Source organism: Acinonyx jubatus, chromosome X (assembly GCF_027475565.1).
Source record: "Acinonyx jubatus isolate Ajub_Pintada_27869175 chromosome X, VMU_Ajub_asm_v1.0, whole genome shotgun sequence".
Taxonomy (NCBI): Eukaryota; Metazoa; Chordata; class Mammalia; order Carnivora; family Felidae; genus Acinonyx; species Acinonyx jubatus.
Window position 1 is genome coordinate 88,897,536 of NC_069389.1, and position 16,914 is coordinate 88,914,449.

Consider the following 16,914-nt stretch of genomic DNA (forward strand, 5'->3'; position numbering starts at 1 on the left):
TCATGCCCACTTCTATACTACACATTGACAATGCTATAAAATGGGTTCCCTACATTGTCTGACTATACGTAGGCTTACGTAAACATCTAATGACTTGCCTAGTGCCCTGCTCTCTTCCAACCCCTCGGCCGGTGCCATTTTACCCTTGCTTATAGCTCTAGCTTCAGCTTTGCTCCAGGCTCTGGGACCTATCCTTTCTTCATATGCTTGCTGTTAGTCCTACTCTGCCATTATTCTGGGAACAAATAGCTAATGATAGAGTTTCTGGCATCTCTTGGGGATATATTATTGGGAAGGTTCCTTCCCGTCACCTTTATACTTGGCAGATTGTACTCATTTGCCATTAACCTAAGCCAAGAGATGAGGTTGGCTTTCCCATCATTCTGCACTGGCCTTGAGGTATAAGCTGAACTGAACGAAACAAAACCAGCCAGCACTTTATGCCATTCTACAAGTGAACCTCACTCCCAGTGTAGTCCCCCAAGTATGGAACATTAGGAATGGTCTAACAGGCTGCCCCTGGGGGCTTCTCATGTTCTCTCTTTTCTGTGCTGCTAGCCAGAGGAGATTGTCTAATGGGATCTGTGACATTTGTAGGCTTAAATGATGTGATTTAAGGAGCTCAATCAATGGGCTGGGCAGAAGGCCAGGGCGCAAATCCCAGCCCAGATCGCTGCCCAACTCAGGACTTTGTCTGTGAGGAGGAGAGCTTGGCTTCCCACCCAACTAAAAAAAAATTGTGCCTTTAGAGGGACATGGTATCTGTGTGTGGTTTTCACTCTGTGCCGTGAAGATTGAGCTTGAATAGCGAAATCCTTGTGACCTCTCACCCTTATCCAAGCCTATCTATCCACTTCTGCATCTCCTCAGAGCCCTTTAAGACAGGTAGATTTAATCTGATAAACTTGTACAATCTCAAGTATAAATGGTGGATAATAAGCACATTTAGTGAATATGTACCAGGCACTGTGGTAGAAGATGATGGTGATGGCCGAGGGGCTTAAGGCCATACGTCTTCCAGGAAAAAATTACATTTAAAAAGGAATCTTTAATGCCCAATCCAAAAAGTGACTAAAATGGAAATTTTACGTAGAAAGGCACAGGAGTGGGCTGGTGAGAGGAAGACTCTGTGTGTGTGTGTGTGTGTGTGTGTGTGTGTGTGCGCGCACCCGTGTGTTTGGTGGAGTGTTGATTTTGAGAGCATTTTGGCTCCTTTCAGAGTACCACTTTGAGAACGTCCTAATTTTAATGTAGTAATTCTAATCTTTCCCAGAAAGGTGAACCAGATCGTGAACCTCCTGCAGGGGACCTCAAAGGTCATCTAGAATACTCTCCTGCCCAATGAAAAGGTCCCCTTGACGATATCCTTGTTAAGTGACTATTCAGTTAATGAGCCCTTCCACTGATGGGAAACTCAGCACTTTCTTACCTGTGTGGTGGATGCGGACTTTCAGGAAATGCTTTTCTATGTTCACCTGAAATCCTCTGCCTGTGACTCCTATCTCATTGCCCTAGTTGTTTTGTCTAGAGCAGCAAAACCCTTCAAATGTTTAATTTCAGCTCTCGTGCCTCTCTCTGCACTGAGTCTCCCCTTCTCAGGAGTTATGATCATTTTAGTGGTCTGCTTCTAGTTACACTATATTTTGTTTCTCTTGAAATATCATGCTCAGAAATGCACGGAGTGCTCTAGAATGGTCAGGCTGGCACAGATTACAGTGCACCTATTTTTTTCTTCATTCATACATTCAGCAGTGCTTAGTTGAGGTCAAGGTACCATAGCATCTTGTTTCAGGAGGCACTTTAAACCAGCCTGCAGGGGCGCCTGGGTGGCTCAGTCGGTTAAGCGGCCGACTTCGGCTCAGGTTGTGATCTCGCCCTCCGTGAGTTCGAGCCCCACGTCGGGCTCTGTGCTGACGGCTCAGAGCCTGGAGCCTGCTTCGGATTCTGTGTCTCCCCCTCTCTCTGCCCCTCCCCCGTTCATGCTCTGTCTCTCTCTGTCTCAAAAATAAATAAACGTTAATTTTTTTTTTAAACCAGCCTGCATAGTGGTGTATTGCAGTATTGTTCTCATGTGTATAAAATTTATCAATTCAAGAATTTTATTAATTTATACATAATAATAAATTAACATTAAACACTTATCAGATACCAGATACTATGGCCCTAAATGCTTCACTTACATTATTTCATCATTCCTCACTTTTAGACAGTTCCTATTATAATCTCCCATCTCACAGATAGGGAACCTGAGACACAGAGAGGTTAAGTAAATTGTTTTAGTTCACACAGCTAGTAAGTGGTGGTTTGGGATTAGAGCTAAGCTTCTGACTCCAGAGTCTACATTTTTAACTACTTCAATGAAGGTAAACTCTTTTATATGCTCCATAATCCCTATAATAGTACCAGGAACAGTAGATACTCATTGTTTCAGTTCAACAAATACTTGTTATGCACCTTCTATTTGTCAGGCCCAGAGTACTTGGTAGTGGGGAATACAAATATGTGTGTGTGTATATATATATATAATGTGTGTATATATATATATATATATATATATATATAATGTTCTATATATATACACATATATAATGTTTGTATATATATATGTGTGTGTATATATATATATATATATATATATATATATATATAATGTTCTATGCATATAAATGATATAGACCTTGTTTTTAAGCAACCGCCAAATCCAGAGGGAGAAACAAATGAAAATAAGTCAAATGTACTATGGTATGATAAGGATTCTAACATATAGTAGGGGCACAAAGGATGAAGCGTTCAACTCTACCTGGGGAGGTAACTGAAGAGAAAGTAATATTTGAGCCATGTCTTGTAAAGTGGATAGGAGTTCACTACATAGCAATGCCGGGATGGTCATCCGAGGCAATAGACACAGCACATGCTCAGATATAGATGTATAAAGCACAATGGTATTTTAAGAGAATGTTAACTTTCTATTCTTCATACCTCTCAAGCATGTGCCACCTGGGGACCTTTGCACATGTGGTTCACTGCCTATAACCCTCTTCCACTACATCTTTCTTTCTTTCTTTCCACAATTTCTTTCTTTCTTTCCACAATTTCTTTCTTTCTTTCTTTCTTTCTTTCTTTCTTTCTTTCTTTCTTTCTTTCTTTCTTTTTAAAGTTTACTTAATTATTTTGAGAGAGAGAGGGAAAGAGAGAGAGCACAGGGGAGGGGCAGAGAGAGAGGGAGAGAGTGAATCCCAAGCAGGCTCCATGCTGTCAGCATGCAGCCTGACATGGGTCTCCATCCCATGAACTGTGAGATCATGACCTGAGCTGAAATCAAGAGCTGGACGCTTAACTGACTGAGTCACCCAGGCAACCCCATAATCCCATAATTTCTTTCTTAACATGTAGGTTTCAGATCAAATGTCATCTCCTCAATAAGCCTTCCTAGACCACTTTTTCTAATGGAACCTCTCACATGTTCCTCTCCATCTCATTACCCTGACTTGTTTTTCTTCAAGAACTTATCACTATTTGAAATGATCATATTTATATTTATTATTTTAACAACTAGCTCTCCCAACCAAAATATAAACTTCATAATAGCAAGAGCCTTCCCTATAATATTTACTACTCTATACACAGAGCCTGGCACATAGTAGGCTCTCAGTAAATTTGTATTGAGTTATGACATGAAATAATGATGAGGATAGAGATGGGGTAATGTTCTGTCACTAGAGCTCTGCTTTTGTTTGTATGTTTAACTTCCTCTCCTCCATACAGCCATGTGCTCAGGCAAGAAGCCCCTCCTTCACCTCAAGGAAAGAGTCTTAACTGGTCTAAGACTAAGTCAATATTGGTAATTCCAATATTTCTTTGGCAAGTGATTGATCTAGGTTTGAGTATTTGTTGCAACTCTGGCCAATGCGATGTCCTAGGGGACTTCTGAGAAAGGTTTCTTTGTTCTGCAAAAGAGATGTAAAAAGAGAAATATTTCCCTTTTTGCCTCTGAATGTTGTCATTTGCTTGTGACACCAAGGACTTTGGTAGCCACCTTGGAACTATAATGACAGTCAACCTAAAAGATTCAGCCTACATGCTGAGGATGGCATAAATTGATTCCTTTATGAGGTCTTTGAGCCATTTAATTAACCAATCTGGGAGTTGCTCAATCTCTAGTCTTTTAGTTGTATGAGATAAAAACTCCCTGTTTATTAACCCACTTTTAAGCATGCTTTTCTGTTATAAGAAGCTGAAGACATCCTAAGTGACTGCATTTTCTGAAAAATTACCAAAATTAAACCATAAATAAATGGAAAAACTGAACAGATTAATAATTATAGAAGAAATTAAAATAGTTTGAGATATCTACCAATTAAAAGTCTTTCTACTCAAGTGGTTTCACAGCTGCATATATAGAGCTTTAAAAACATACAGATGAGGGGCGCCTGGGTGGCTCAGTCGGTTAAGCGGCCGACTTCGGCTCAGGTCATGATCTCACGGTCCGTGAGTTCGAGCCCCGCGTCGGGCTCTGTGCTGACAGCTCAGAGCCTGGAGCCTCTTTCAGATTCTGTGTCTCCCTCTCTCTAACCCTCCCCCGTTCATGCTCTGTCTCTCTCTGTCTCAAAAATAAATAAACGTTAAAAAAAAAAAAATACAGATGATCATCTTGTTATTAAAAATAGTTTGGATTATGGAAAAAGAATTAATTATACAGAGCTAGCATAATGTTAAGGTCAAAATTTAATCAAGATAACCTAAGATGAAAACTATAGACTATTTTAATCATGAAAATAATACCGAAAATTCTAAATAAAATATTAGCAAATTATAACACAGTAGCGAATTTGGAGAATAATACCTTATGACCAAAAAGAATTTATCCTAAGAATGCAAGCATGGTTCAATAGGAGGAAATTGTCAATACAATTTGGTAAATAAGTCAATAACTTAAAGGAAAGAAAACATGATTATATCAATACATGAAAAAAAGAATTTGCTTTAACTCAGCACCTATTTTTAAAAGAAACTAAAGTAACAGTGGAACAGAAATAAACTACTTATCCAAAAAAGAGACTATTTACCTTACAACAAGAGTAAATATAATAAATTGTGAAATACTGGAACCATTGTCATTAAAATCAAGAACAAGGTAGGTTTTACCCTATGACCCAGCAGTAGCACTGCTAGGAAGTTACCCAAGGGATACAGGAGTGCTGACACATAGGGGCACTTGTACCCCAATGTTTATAGCAGCACTCTCAACAATAGCCAAATTATGGAAAGAGCCTAAATGTCCATCAACTGATGAACGGATAAAGAAATTGTGGCTTATATACACAATGGAGTACTATCTGGCAATGAGAAAGAATGAAATATGGCCCTTTGTAGCAACGTGGATGGAACTGGAGAGTGTGATGCTAAGTGAAATAAGCCATACAGAGAAAGACAGATACCATATATTTTCACTCTTAAGTGGATCCTGAGAAACTTAACAGAAACCCATGGGGGAGGGGAAGAAAAAAAAAAGGAGGTTAGAGTAGAAGAGAGCCAAAGCATAAGAGACTCTTAAAAACTGAGAACAAACTGGGGGCTGATGGGGGGTGGGAGGGAGGGGAGGGTGGGTGATGGGTATTGAGGAGGGCACCTTTTGGGATGAGCACTGGGTGTTGTATGGAAACCAATTTCACAATAAATCAAAAAAAAAAACAAAGAACAAGGTAGGTTTGCCACTATTAGCACTATTATTCAATTTTAAGGTTCTGACTTTTGTAGTAAGAAGATGTGAAAATATGATAAATATTTAACAGAGGAGACAAAATTACCTTTATATTTACATAATGTAATTATATAATAAAGTGCCCAAGAAACTTTACAAAAATCTGTTAGAACTAACAGAGTACTTTGGTAAGGTGAGAGAATATAAGAAAAATATATAAATATCAATAGCCTTAAAAAATTTAACCATAATCATTACCTTTACATTTACATAATGTAATTTTGTAATAAAATACCCAAGAAACTTTACAAAAATCTGTTAGAGTTAACAAGGGATTTGGTAAGGTGACAGAATGTAAGAAAAATGTACAAATATCAATAGCTTAAAAAAATGTAGCCATAATCATCACCATCACTCAGAAATTAAAATGGAAGAAACCCAGGGCACAATAGTGACATCTTAAGATATCCAGGAATTAATTTATTTAGCAAGGAACAGGGTCTATGTAAAAGAAGTTATTAAAGGGGATAAAACAGGACCAAAGAGAATAGGGAAGCACATTATGTTGCTGAACAGTAAGACTCAGACTAAGAAAAATATAATTTCTTAATTAAATTAAGGCATAAATTACAAAATGTATGTCGTTCAGGTTTTATATGGAGCTGGACAAAAAAAAATAAAGTTTAAATAAAGGGATAAATGTGTAATGTTTCCACAAAATTTTTGATTAAGGAAAAAGGACATTGTATAAAATGGCAAAGTAGGGAACTCTAAAAACCCATGTCTCCACTAATGCAGTAATTAACCATCATAACAAAGACCATCAGAATCAACTTTTCTGAACTCTGGTATCTAATAAAAAACTTAAAACAATAAAAGTAGTGCTTAATGAAGAAAGAAGCTACTAAATTTTGGCGAGAGAATTTTGTAGCATTTCTAATGAACTGCCTACCATCTCCTGCTCCTCAGCTTGGATAAAGCTATGGAGACAGTGGCTCCCATTCCTAGTTGTGGCTTGCTGGTGTCAGGCAGGGCAATATGGATTTTGTTCTCAAAGAATTGTGGTCTTATATTTTGACTGGTTAATACATGTGTACTGAATTGCTGCATGAAAAAAAGGAATCAGCTGAGAAGATTGCCTGTTTTTACACGCCCTCCCCCCTTGGAATTTTCTGAGTTAGAGCACCCTCCCCAATAGTATTTGCCAAATGCTGAACAGCAGATTTGAGCAAGTAGAAGAATCAGTGAAACTGAAAACATCTCAATTAACATTATCCAGTCTGAGGGACAGAAAGTAAAAAGAAATGAAGAGCACCTTGGATGTATGTGAGACACTACCAAGTGTACCAACAGATGCATAACGGGAGCTCTAGAAGGAGAAGAGAGAGAAAAAGTGGCAGAAAGTATATTTGAGTAAATAATGGCCAAAAAGATCCAAAATTTGATGATGCACATGAATCTATATATCCAAGAAGGTTAATAAACTCTAAGAAGGCTAAACTCCAAGGAATTCCACACTGGGACACATTAAAATCAAACTATCAAAAGACAAAGACAAAGAAGGAATCTTGAAAGTAGCAAGAGAAATGACTTGTCGTAGACAAACAATCTTCAATAAAATTAATAGCCAATTTCTCTTCAGAAACCATAGAAGCCAGAAGGCAGTGGGTAATATGTTTAAAATGTTGAAAGAAAAAAGACCTTCTCAACCTAAATTCTATATCCTGCAAAACTATCTTTCAAAAATAAAGTTGAAATCAAGACATTCCCAGAAAAACAAAAGCTGAAGGAGTTGATTGCCAGTAAACCTGCCCTATAAGAAATGCTAAAGGGAGTCCTTCAGGCTAGACAACAATTCAAAACCATATGAAGAAATAAAGAAATACTGGTGAAGAGAAGTACATAGCTAAATATAAAAGCCAGTATCCTACTTTTGGTTTATAAGTCTTCTTTTTTGTATACATGACTTAAAAGACAAATGCATAGAACAAAAATTAGAAATCTATGTTAACTGACATAGTAAATAAAGATGTAAGTTGTGACAAAAACAACATAGAAGGGGAGGAATGGAGCTGCATAGGAAGAGAGTGTTTATACTATTGAAGCTAAGTTATTATTTTTTAAAGTGTTTTTATTTAGTTTTGTGAGAGAGGAAATGAGTGGGGGACGGGCACACAAAGAGAGAGAGAGAGAGAGAGAGAGAGAGAGAGAGAGAGAGAGAGAGAGGATCTGAAGTAGGCTCCAGGGTCTGAGAAATCAGCACAGAGCCTGACGTGGGACTCGAACTCATGAACAGCGAGACCATGACCTGAGCCGAAGTCAGACACTTAACCGACTGAGCTATCCAGGCACCCTGAAGCTAAGTTACTATTAACTGCAACTAGCTTCCTATACATTGAAGATGTTGATTTTAATCCCCAGGGTAACCACCAAGGAAATAATTAAAAACATATATAGAATAGACCCCTCTTGGGGTGCCTCGTTGGCTCAGTCAGTAGAGCATGAGGCTTTGATCTTGGAGTCATGAATTCGAGCCCCACGTTGGGTGGTAGAGTTTACTTAAAATATATATATATATATATAGAATAGGAAATGAGAAGTAAATAGAACACAAGGCTGAAATGAAGGAATTGATAAATAAAACTATATAAGACATAAAGAAACAAATAGCAAAATGGCAGAAGTAAGTCCAGTAATTATAGTTTGAAGGGTTTAGGTGGAAGCAATGCAAGATAATGATGTTCCATTTGGCTTGTTCCATTTGTTTGAGGGTTTTGGGGGGGCTGAGGTGGAGGGGAATCAGGAAGGAAAGATCCAGTCAGCATGTGGAGCACGGCATTGAAATCTGGTGATGTAGAATTGGGAGTCATCAGAATATTGATCAAAGGTTCTCAAATCTCGCTGTACCTTAGAATGAGCTGATAAGCTTTTAGAAAATATCCATGCTTGGGTCATAGTACCCCCATCCCCAACACTGACACTTAGGGACAACTCCTTGGGTGAATGTAATATGCGGCCAAGATTGAGTACCATCATTATAAGGTAACTGCAACTGTTGGGAATGGATATGATTTTCAGTGAGAGTGCAGAGATCAGGGGGACTGGAGAGGAAATTTCTACTTAGTGTGGAGAAAGGTTTAGATATCCACTGTCCAGTGTAGTAGCCACTAGCCACATGCAGTTATGTAAATTTAAATGAATTAAAATGAAATGAAATAAAAAAAAATTCAGTGCTGCAGTTACACTAGTCCCAGGTGACTCATGACTATCATGCTGAACAGCACAGATACAGAACACTTTCATCATTACCGAAAGTTCTCTTGGACAGTGCTGGATCACCCAAATGCCTCTTCTACCTCCACAATGTCTACAATACAGAGGACTTTTTCAAATTCAGGGTAGAACAACAAAGTATCTATGCTAAAATGTAGGTACTCTAGTTTGCATAATCATTTTCATGGCTATGGCCATGCGGTGTTTTTATTTTTGTAAGGTCTCCAAATCTTTATTAAACTTCTCTTTGATGTCCAGCAGAGTTATGTGGAACTGCTGGCAGCTGAATTAAATCGATGCTTTTCACTTTCACTAAAGTGAAGACATGAACAAAAAATATATATTTGTCTCCCTCAAGTCACTCAGCTGAATTGGGAAGTTTAACTCTGTTGCTCAACACTCATTATCACTTTGTCTGCATGATATTCCTTGAAGTAGTCAAGGGAAAGGCAGAATGGATGGCACTGCTTACAGCAAATAATAGGCAGTGTAATTGGTTAAAAGTGTTGCATCTGATTATTAGTCTTGGGACTGGCTTTCATCCTAGATCCCACAGGCCATCAGAAATGAGTGTCTGTCTCCTTACTGTTACCTGTTCACTTTGGAATCTAACATGACATTGTTCACATAGGAGCTTACTGGCCAAACAATCCTTAAATGGGGCAGAAGGATTTCTTTAAGTTTATTTATCCCTTTTGGCCAGAACTGCCATCTCCCAGTAATTCACCAAAATGACTACCACAAAGGGAAAGAGGAGAGGTACCCACTATTTGTTCTCTATGCCTTTTAGAAAACATAGAGTTGTTCCTTTGGCCCCATACATGCAAATCTACAAGAAAGGTGATGTTGTTGACATCAGAGGAAAGGGTGCTTTTCAAAACGGAATGCCCCACAAATGTTACCATGACCAAACTGGAGAGTCTACAACGTTACCCAGCATACCATTGGCATTTTGTAAACAAACAAGTTAAGGGCAAGATTCTTGCTCGAGAATTAATGTACGTATTGAGCATATTAAGGACTCAAAGAGCCGAGAGAGTTTTCTGAAGCATGTGAAGGGATCAGGAAAAAAGAAAGCCAAAGGGAAAGGTACTTGGATTCAACTGAAGTGCCAGCCTGCCCCACCCAGAGAAGCACATTTTGTGAGAACCAATGGAAATGGCCTGAGCTGCTGGAACCCATTCCCTATGAATTCATGGCATGATAAGTGTAAAAAAATAAAAGACTAGGGCGCCTGGGTGGCTCAGTTGGTAAGGCGTCCGACTTCAGCTCAGGTCATGATCTCGTGGTTTGTGAGTTCGAGCCCCCCGTCGGCCTCTGTGCTGACAGTTCAGAGCCTGGAGCCTGCTTTGGATTCTGTGTCTCCCTCTCTCTCTGTCCCTCCCCTGCTCGTGATCTGTCTCTCTCTCTCTCAAAAATAAATAAATGTTAAAAAAAAATAAACAAAAGACCTCAAAACTGTAATAAGGAAATAAATAAATGAAAGTTTATTTATGCTAATATTTAGGGAATATGAGTGAGGGGTACACAGAAGTTCTTTGTACTGTTCTTGTACCTTTTTATGTGTCTGAAATTATTTTAAAATAAAAAAAAATTACTTAAACCAGCAAATCATAAATTTTCATTAAAAAAATCAAACAATTGGCTTAAAATAAAATTTTCCAGTCTTCCCCCCCATGCATTTTAAATGAGTTCATCCTACATATACATTTTCTATCCAGTTTTCTTCACTTAATATTTTTTTAAAAGAATTTCCCACACGTTATTATTATCCCACACACTCTTTAAATCTTCTGCCTTTTCTGCCACCAATTTCCCTTATGTAGAAATGACTCTGCTAGGTGAGATTGAGGGTGTATGGTTTCTGCCATCTTATGTTAAAATATCATGTTAAATGGCTATGTAATGTTTTATTAGATCAGATCAGGTATATCAATGTACTTAACTGGTCTCCAATTTGGGGATGTTTAGGGTGTCTTCAATTTATCTCCATTGTTAAAAATGAAGCTGTGATATTTTTGTACATAATTTTTAAAAAATATTCAAGATAATTTTCTCAGTGTAGTTTCTAGGAGTCAAATTACTGGGTCAAAAACCAGGAGCATTTTTAAAGATATGTACTGCTGAATTTCTTTTAAAATGGTGCTATTTCCCAGTAGTAGCTTTTTAAAGTAAAAGAAAACATCAAAATTCCCAGAAATGGACAGAACAGAAATGGACCCCAGTTTTCTCATGTATAATGTATAGTTAATGATCCAAAGCCCCCTTTCTCTTATGTATTCTAAGATTCTGTGATTCTGCAACAAATGGGTAATGTGTCATGAATGAAGTACATTTTGGATGTTCCAACAGATCTTACCTTCATCTTGGGAGGGAGAAAGATTGGGGAATCCTTCAACTGATGCCCTGGAACTCTCTATAGTAACAGACACTAAGGGCTAACATGCACATTGTTCCAATCCTCTGCTTCAGAACAGGACTTTATAAAAATGGGCCCCAAATTTTACCTGTTAGTTTTTCTCATTTCTAAAGGAGGAAGAAGATCAGTGCCTTGAGCATAGCTGGCACTAATTAAAATAGTAAAGATCAAGATTAGCTGGAGTTTTAGGGAGGTGGTTAGGAAAGGAATGTAGAGGGGTAAACCCGAGCTGGATCTGAAAAACTGGGTGGGATTTAGATAGGCAGAGGGGAGAGTTGTGAAAGCACCTCTGTTATATGTGGGGTGGAGATGGAAGCTAAAGGTGGGACTTGGCAATGCCCTGGGTATGGCAGTATTTGGGAAGAGAGGGAAGTATGTAGATGTAGCTAAGCTGGGCCCATTTATTGGAGGATATAGAACATTTGGTTGAGAAACTAGCTACATCTTGATCTTGGAGGCACTGGGGAATCACTCTAGGTTCTTAAACAGGATGTGATCAAGAAAGCTGTATATTATAAGATGACTTCTATGGCTATGCCAGTGGTGAATTAGAGTAGAAGAGAATAGGACTTTTCCCATCAGATATTGGAGTCCCATCTGGAATGCCACCAGATGGGAGAAGGGAAGAATGTTAGAGTTATTTCAAAGAAAGAGAAAGACAAGGCTTAGTAATCTATACATTATAGGGGATGAGGTAGAGAAAGAACCTCAAGATGATATTCAACTTTAAGCCTGAGTGACTAAAACACAGGTAATGGTGCTATCCATGTAATTGAGAAAGACTCTTCACTAGGCTGGCTATTGGGGCCCTGATACTTTCAGGGGAAACTGAGTTTCTGTCCAACAGATTCTATTTCTTCATCACTTCAGTTTTACTTCAAAGATGCTTATTTTGCCTTCTTCTTGGTCTTCATCTGGCAGTGGCTCTTAACATTTTAACTTTCTTTCTCTGTCCCAGAGGATTCTGCCAAGTAATAATTGTAAATGCTTAAATGAACTCAAGAAGTTCTGCTGAGTATTCCCTTATAATGCAATCTCCTTCAATATGACTGTTTTGTAACTTTCTCATTTTGCAAATTGGGATCCTCAAAACCAGGTCACCTTTGTTGGTACTATTGGTACTTTTGTAACAAGGATATATTTCCTGCAAAGTTGGTTAGTTCACCTCCCTTCCTTACTCAATAACACACAAGATTAGGACTTGCAATGTTACAATTGTACACTTCCAGAACAAAAGTTAAAAATTTGTCTGGGGACTTACCTGGAAACAATGGTACATACCTGTATGTGTAAAATGGTGCAGTTTGAAGAATAGTGTCCTGGGAATTAGGAGACTTGGATTCTAGTGTCAGCTCTTCTGCTAATTGAAGTATGAACTTGAACTAGTCACATTTACCTCTTCTCTATGTCTGTTTCCTTTTCTGTGAAATGAGAAAGATAGAAATGATGATTGTAAGATCAACGCCAGCCCTAAAACCGGCTATTTATTAAAACAAAGTTTGCACAGTATTAGTAACATTCATGATGCTCAGAGACCATGGGGTTAGATAGAGCACCAAGTGAGGGCCACATTTATTGGTTAGCCAATGTGTTTACTGTCTAAAGACAAGCAAAACAGGATGATTCAGGTTGAGAGAAATGAAGTTTGAGACTCAGTTACTGGTTTGGATCGTTTTTATGCATAAAATAAACTATATCATTCAGACTGGATCACCATTCCCTTTCACATTGGAATCAGTCCAACATTATATGCCTGTTCTCCTAAGGTAGAATAGAACAGGACACAAAGAGGGGATTGCTCTGATTTTCTGAGGCCTATCTACAGCCTCTGGAGTGCTGATTCCCAGAAATAGCAGTCATACTGCACAGAGCCATCTTAAAGAATCCTAGTAATTTTATCATAAGGGAGGAGACCAGCCCAAGATCTTTCCTCTAATAGAGATTCCAAGGAGTAGGTTGTTAGAAAAGAGGCTCTTACTTCATCGTGCCCCGTCTAAGAGTTAAGACTATTCCCAGAGTATCTCTATTGCCTGCTAATGATCCCCTATGAATCTGTTATTCACCAGTTAACATTGGTGCTTCTGAAATCTGGATAGCAGATCACCTGGAAGTCAGAATGCTCTCTGTGGATCCTATAAAATATTGCTATAAGTATATTCCGACTTCTTTAAGCTTTTGCATCTATTACCTCAATATGCACTGGGCACCATGTAAATAGAGGGGCATACTAACACATACAAAAGCTCTGTTCAGCCAATTTTTCATCTCTCAACTCAATCCAACCCTGTTCTCTCATGTGGTCTATTCTCCCTGCTACCTATCCTATCCACACCTTGCTCTCTGGATTAAATGCTGATGTGAACTGTGTTCTTCTTGGCTTCAAACTTTGGCTTCTTGTTCATATTTTCCTGCCTCCAAGACTGCCTTAAGTTGCAATTGCCTTGTCTTGCATCCCCACTACTTTCTTTTGTGGGCAACTGATTCTTACAAGCGGGATTGAGACAGTATGTTTCAGACCATCGTATGACTACAGGGTATTTTTACTAGCAGTTTAAAATACAGACACAAGTATGTGACCACAAATGAAGAAAAGCCAGCCATTGGTGACACCTGATGTGCTTGTCCTAGGTGTTCTTTGGCCACAGGTTCATTTGTTTTGCTGTCTGCTACAGTCACTAAATGATTTAAGAGGAATCTGGGAGTGAAAACCTGAAATGGAGAAAATTTTCCCCATGAACCAAAATTGTGTTTGCAAATTAAGAAATGCCTGCCACGGATTGATTTTGGTGGCAGAATCCCTTGATTCAACCTGAAGAACACCAGTGATGTGTGGAACTGTAATTTGATGAATACCATTGAACAGAACATCTTAAGTGTTATTTAATATAATTAGTCATCCTGTACTACTACTTACAGTAAGCAGTTCTGTAGGTTATGTTAACTTACTGTACAATGTGGGACTTTTGTTTATCCTCAAATTTCCTCAAGTACTAGCATCTTAGGATACTAGTAGCTTATTAAAAATGTTCCTCTTGGCCATTGTCTCTCCCAGATGAAATATGTCTTGAGTCAGGAGGCTTTTAGGCTCTCTCTATGGTTTAGTGGTCCCTAATATTTATTTGATTACAAAGTTTTTTTTAGATACATCATCTCATTAAATTATTTTACTTATCCTTGCCTACCTCACTGAGTTGCTATCATTTACTTCTTAAAATATAGTTAACCCTGGAAGAATGCAAGGGTTAGGGGTGCTGACCCCCTGTGCATTCAAAAATCCATGTATAATTTTTGGCTCTCCCAGAACTTAACTACTATTAGCCTACTGTTGACCAGAAACCTTACCAATAACATAAACAGTCAATTAACACATATTTTGTATGTTATATGTATTATATACTGTGTTCTCACAATAAAGTCAGCTTAGGAAAACACTATCAGGCCACACTGGAAAACAGTATGGAGGTTTCTCAAAAAGTGAAAAGTAGAACTGCCCTATGATTCAGCAATTGCACTACTAGGTATTTACCCAAAGGATACAAAATACTGATTCAAGGGGCACATGCACCCTGATGTTTACGGCAGCATTTTCAACAATAGCCAAATTATGGAAAGAGCCCAAATGTCCCCCGACTAACGAATGGATAAAGAGAGTTGGTGTGTGTGTGTGTGTGTGTGTGTGTGTGTGTGTGTGTGTAAATGGAATATTACTCAGCCATCAAAAAGAATGAAATCTTGCCATTTGCAATGACGTGGACGCAGCTAGAATGTAATTATGCTAAGTGAAATAAGTTAGAGAAAGACAACTACCATGTGATTTCACTCAAAGAAACAAAACAGATGAACATAGGGGAAGAGAAAAGAGAAGAGAGGGAAGTAAACCAGAAGAGACTCTTAACTATAGAGAACAAACTGAAGGTTGATGGAGAGGAGGTGGGGGGATGGGCTAAATGGGTGATGGGTATTAAGGAGGGCACTTGTTGGTGGGGCGCCTGAGTGGCTCAGTCGGTTAAGCGTCCAACTTCCGCTCAGGTCATGATCTCACAGTTCTTGAGTTCGAGCCCCGCATCGAGCTCTATGCTGACAGCTCGGAAACTGGAACCTGCTTCGGATTCTGTGTCTCCCTCTCTCTCTCTGCACCCCCCGCCCCGCACTCTGTCTCTCTCTGTCACTCTCTCTCACACAAATAAATAAACATTAAAAAATTATTATTAAAAAGAAAAGGAGGGCACTTGCTGGGATGAGCCCTGGGTGTTGTATGTAAGTGATGAATCACTAAATTCTACTCCTGACACCAATATTACACTATATGTTAACTAACTTGAATTTAAATAAAAATTTGAAACAAAATAAAAATTAAAAAGTAAGAGTAAATTAAAAAAATTGTTTTGTTCTAAAATTGTTTTAATATGATTGAGATTGTTTACAAACGTGGACAGTTCTCCTTATCAGGTTATCTTTCTAGGATTTGATTCGCTATCACATGACATATTTTGTAAATCAAAAATTAATCTTTATTATAATAACTCACTTTTTAATAAAAAAGGAAAAAGAAAATGCTATGAAAATCCTAAGGAAGAGAAAATATATTTACAGTACGGTACAATATTGGAAAAAAAAGCCACATATAAATGGACCCGTGCAGTTGAAGCCCACGTTGTTCAAGAGTCAACTATAGATGAATATTTTCAGCATCACAGAACTGAAGAGTTTTCTATACCATCCAGGGACTAGTAAGTGGCAGAGTCAGAATTATAACCCAAGTCTTCTAATTCCATGTTCTGGGCTTTTTCCACCTGGTCCATTCAGTGTAAAATGGAAAATTGAGGAATACTCTGTGAAATACAGTGATTAAAGTGATCCCAGGGCTGCACTGCACATTGTATTGGAAGACAGAGTCACCACGTTTCAGCTGAGCTCCGGAGAGACTTCTGCCCTTGGACACTTTACCAAGTTGAACTATGCTTATAATCCTTTTAAGTGTCAGCAACCTTCCTCACTGATATGGACTAAATTATATTCCCCCAAATTCACACACTGAAGCCCTAACTTCCAGTTAGGATTGTATTTAGAGTAGGAAAGTAATTCAGGTTAAATGAGGTCAGGAGGGTGGGGCCCTGATAGGATTAGTGCCCATATAAGAAGAGACATCAAGGAGCTCAGTCATTCTCTGCACCATGTCAAGACATACTGCCTACAACCAAGAAGAAACCAAATCAGCCAGAACCTTGATCTTGGACTTCCCAGCCTCCGAATCTTTGAGACATACATTTCTGTTGTTTAAAGCCACTGAGTCTGTAGATGTTATGGCAGCGGGCACAGACTAAGACATCCAATTTAGGTTTCTTCTTACCTTGGAAAAAATTAAAAAGTCTTTTGGACTTTTTGGATTTGACAGTCCAACAGTTGCATACATGGGACAGGTCGATTATAATTATTTCTTTCTGAGGTGATACATTTAAATTAATAGAATCCACTCGTAGTAGGCATTGAGAGGTTGCCCTGGATTTGGAGTGAGAAGGAA

The 16,914-nt window shown here is 38.5% G+C and overlaps 1 protein-coding gene across 1 annotated transcript in view; it reads right to left on the reverse strand.

Moving 5' to 3' along the window:
* Window positions 1-16,914, reverse strand: part of TRPC5 (transient receptor potential cation channel subfamily C member 5) — a 265,379-nt gene that overhangs the window by 138,529 nt on the left and 109,936 nt on the right. The window contains exon 2 of the mRNA XM_015083806.3: window positions 12,675-12,814. The gene's annotated coding sequence lies outside the window, so the exon portion shown is untranslated. The remainder of the gene's footprint in view (window positions 1-12,674; window positions 12,815-16,914) is intronic.